The following is a 4,626-nucleotide window of genomic DNA, read 5'->3' as shown; positions in this document are numbered from 1 at the left end:
AAGATATTAACCAACACCACACGATCTTCATCCGAGCCACCCAAGGGCCATTCAAGAGGATCCTTCCAACAAGTCACCTCAACGTGTCCAATGCACCTAATTGTTTTAAAATTCTCCACCTTAACCCATCCAACATCAGTGAAAATGTTACAAAGAGGCCAAAGCTGTGGATAATTGGACAGAATAGGAGGGTGACCATCCCAAGAGTCCTACCAAAAAAGAGCTTCAAAGCCTCTGTTACAAATCTAGAAAATACCATCTTTAATAAATTGGGCACCTTTTTTAAGAGTATCCTAGATACAAGAGTCCCTGCCCACTAAACTAAGACAAGGCACCTCATGATCATTAGCACCAGGGAGATACTTGTGGGTTAAAATCTTGGCCCAGTCCTAAACTTGACTGTTACACCACCTCCAATGCAGCTTAGCCGCCTAACCAAAGCAATAGATTTGAGGCCAAGACCCCCAGCATATCTTGGTCTACAAATAGAGTCCCATATAACTAAACTCCACTTAGAAGAAAGAAAACTACCAGACCAAAGAAATTGATGGGAAAGAGCATCGAACTCTCTCACAAAGCTGGAGGGGGGAGCTTGCACAAAACACCTATAAATGGGAAGTGCTTGCACCACAATCTTCAGAAGAATCACTCTCCCAATAGAGGATAACCACCTGTAAGTCCAATGATTAACCTTGCAACAAAATTTATCCATAATTCCTTGCCAAAAACTCTGTGTTGAACCCCCAAATCTAAAGGAATCCAGAGGTACAACAAAGGAAGGGATCCCATCTAAAATATTAGGATCCTGGCAATCCTATTCTAAATAAGCTGAGGGGCATTAAAGAAATATATGGATGATTTATCTTCATTAATTTTTTGACCTGAGGCTTTGCAATAAATATCCAAAGCTCTCCTGAAATTCACTACCTCACTGATTCTGGCCCTGCCCATCAAACTTGTGTTATCCACAAAATGAAGATGAGAGTAGGGAGGTAGAGTATTGCTCCAACTCCAACCCTAAATAAGACCATGTCTCACCTAGGAAGTGAGAAATTTGCCAAGACCTTCGGCCATGAGAATAAATAAATAGGGAGATAAAGGGTCCCCTTGCCGAAGCCCTCGCGAAGTGCTAAACAATTATGAGGGTTCCCCATTAATAAGAACTGAGAAAAGGTAGAAGTCACACATCTAAGAACCCAATTCACCCTCTCTTCTCCAACACCAAAAACCAAAAGGATCTTCTGTAAGAAATCCCAACTCACCCTATCATAAGCTTTGGCCATGTCAAGTTTAATAAACATAGCCTTCTCCTTAGAGGAAGCCATTGAATGAATAACCTCCATTTCTATCACAACTGCATCAAGGATCTGTCTTCCATCAATGAAACCATCTTGCTCCTTACAAACCAAAGTGCAGAGGAGAGGTTTGAGTCATTTAGAAATCAATTTAGTGATAGTCTTATAGACAACATTACATAAAGCAATAGGCCTGTACTGATCCAAGCTATTAGCCCCCTCCTTCTTAGGAATGAGTGCCAAGAAGGTAGAATTCATAGATTTGAGCATTTGTTTATTCCTATGAGATTCCTAAACCACATCTAGAAGATCGTACTTTATAATCTCCCAAAATTCTTGAAAAAACTTATTAGGAAACCCATATGGGCCAGGAGCCTTGTCTTTTTCCATTTGAAACACAACCCCCTCAAGTTCAGACAACAAAATGGAGAGCAAGAGAGCATCATTCATTTAAACAGAGACAAGAGGGGGAATGCAGTTGAAGATGCCCCTCTCTTCCACTATAGCTTCAGGATCCTCTTTGGTAAACAGATTAGAAAAAAAACTGATAGCTTCCGTAGCAATTTCTTATTTAGATGAAAGATGAACCCCTTATGAAGATATGAGAGAGGTAATAGAGTTACCATACCTCCGAGCCTTAACAAAATTATGAAAAAAAGAAGTGTTTCTATCACCTTCTTAGAGCCAATCCACGTGAGACTTGTTTCTAGAAAATCTCCTCACAAAACTCCCACTCTTCTAAGTCCTTTAGAGAAAGGGACTCGACCATACTGAGCTCCATAGTCACCCCTTGATCCCTAATTTGATGTGTAACCTCATCCAGCTTGGATTGAGCTACCATCTTGTGTCTTTGTAGATTCCCAAAATTTTTTTTATTCCGCCTCTTCAGCCTATATTTCACATGTTGTAATCTCTTCCCAAAGGTGTACATAGCCCGCTCGTGGGTAGGCACCCCTTCATACCACCAATCAACCATAAGATTCCTCAATGACTGATCATGAAGCCACATCAATTGAAATTTGAAAGAGGGATTTTTGGAGGTTCTAAATGATGTAATATAAAGCTTAATAGGCTAATGATCAGAACCCCTCCAATCAAGAATTTCTGAACTAGTGGACCACCTATCATGCACCCAATATTAGAAAACCAAAAATCTATCAAGCCTTTCAGAGATAGCCTCAACACCACTCCTCCTATTATTCCATGTAAAGACACCATTAATTGGCTTCACATCAATGAGATTCAAGAGACCAATATTATCTTTGAGTAAATTTGAGGAAGGATCAAGCCTGAATAAACCACCTCGCTTTTCCTCCAAACTAGTAATGGCATTAAAATATCTATCCAAAATCCAAGGGAGAAAAGGATCTTGAGCCCAAACAAGATTGATGTGAGCCCAAAGATGTGACTTACCCACAAGATTAGTAGGAGCATAAATATTAGAGAAGAGGCATCTTTCTCCAATCTCAAAGCTAGAAGTGACCATAGAAATGGAAGACCTACTAGAAAAATACCACAAAGGGGAAACTTTCCTCGGGTTCCAGAAGCAAGCCACCCCCCTGAACTACCATGAGAGCTCACTCCCTGCCAAAGGCCCTGAGGCCAGACACATAAAGCACAACTGGCCAAACCATCTAGTGAAAGCTTGGTTTCCTGAATAAAAACAACATCAGGAGACTCAGAGTCAATTAATCTGTGAACAACCTTTTGTCTAGGTATGTTGTTCAACCCCCTTACATTCCATGAGAGAACAATCATTTATGTGGTTGAGAGAAGTGGGAATCAATGGGCTTCATAGACCCTGACTCAACCAAAGTATCACCAATAAGCTTAACCTTTTCCTGATCCATTTTTCGTCCACTCCTTAAAGGTTTGTCTAAAGAACCCTTTTTGAGGGTCTTCTGCTGCAAGCCTAAAACAGGCGGGGCTTTGTTACTCTTCATAGAACCTGAGGCCACTATAGTTAAAGGAGTAGACGCCATGACCACCGCACCTTCAGGGACCTATGACCCACTAAGATCTCTATTTTCCTGAACATGGGAAGGCAAATCCATAACCATTTGAACCTCCTGTTGATTCTCCAAAGATAGGGCCCGACCCTCTTTCTTGGAATCCCCATCTAGCACCTCATGCTGAAATTAGGCACCCAAGGACATTTCAACTGGAACTCCTTCCTCTTGGACCAAATCCTCTAAAACATCAAACCTATTTAGGGTGACATCATTTTGCCCATCCAACCGGGTTCTCTTCTTTCTTTTGTCTTTATTCCGAGGTTTGACATGAATGAAGTCATCTTTACCAACAGTACCATTAGGCATAAGGGATTTCCCCTTATCTTCCCCTAGAACAGAGTGAGGATCGGAAATAGCCAGTTTAGAAGATTTATTTATGGGACATCTCCACTATAAATGACCATATTCATGATAAATTTTGCATCTAAATGGCAGGGTCTCATAGTCCAGCTGTTGGATCTAAGAAGATGTCCCCAAATAGATTTCCATAGAGTCTAGCAAAGGATTATTTAAATCAACATCTACATATATACAAGTGTAGGAAATTACCTTTTGATCTTGAGTTTGTGAACCGAACCCACAGGTTTACCAAGAAGCCGTGAGATTGAGTGAAGAATATCTTCTCTCTAGAATTCCAACGGAAGCCTCGGCAGTCGAATCCACATGGGAACACGAGAGGGAAGTTCCTCAGCAAAACTAAAGCCAATATGCCAAGGTTTGATAAAGAGTCCCACCTGGTTGAAAAAATAAGGGCCACCCTCAAAAGCCTTGTTTCTGTCTGCCAGGTTGGAAAAAATAACCAGAAAATAGTTATTGGCTGCCATAAGTAGCTCCATGTCTCCTTCAGGATTCCAGACACAACATGCCCAAGACTCTAAAATAGGTATAGAGAGGCAAAGATCAATAAATTCGCATATGAGAGAATGATTACACCAATATTCAACATCCTCCAAAATTTGCTGAGGTTGAATAATCAAAACTGGACGATCTTGGGACCTTTTTCATGCAAAAAGGCTCTTTCGAAGAAGAGATGTCTGCCCTTGATTGGGAATGACTAATGTGTTCCTTTCCACATGCATGCATCAAATGAGATGGATCTTCCATATCCAGATCTCCAGAGATCATCTGAGAAGAGGATAATCCTCTATTCTCCATGGACCTAGAGAAAAATCAAAACTTTTCTTTTTAAGTATTATATTATACAAATATTAATTTATTATTAAAATCATAATTAATTATTTATTTTAATTACTAAGCAATTCTTCTAATTTGTATAGATTAATTTAAAACAATATTATAATTTAACACATATATATTAG

The sequence above is a fragment of the Cryptomeria japonica genome, chromosome 5, assembly GCF_030272615.1.
Source record: "Cryptomeria japonica chromosome 5, Sugi_1.0, whole genome shotgun sequence".
Classification (NCBI taxonomy): Eukaryota; Viridiplantae; Streptophyta; class Pinopsida; order Cupressales; family Cupressaceae; genus Cryptomeria; species Cryptomeria japonica.
The sequence above is the reverse complement of the archived record's forward strand: the minus strand, read 5'-3'. Positions refer to the sequence as shown.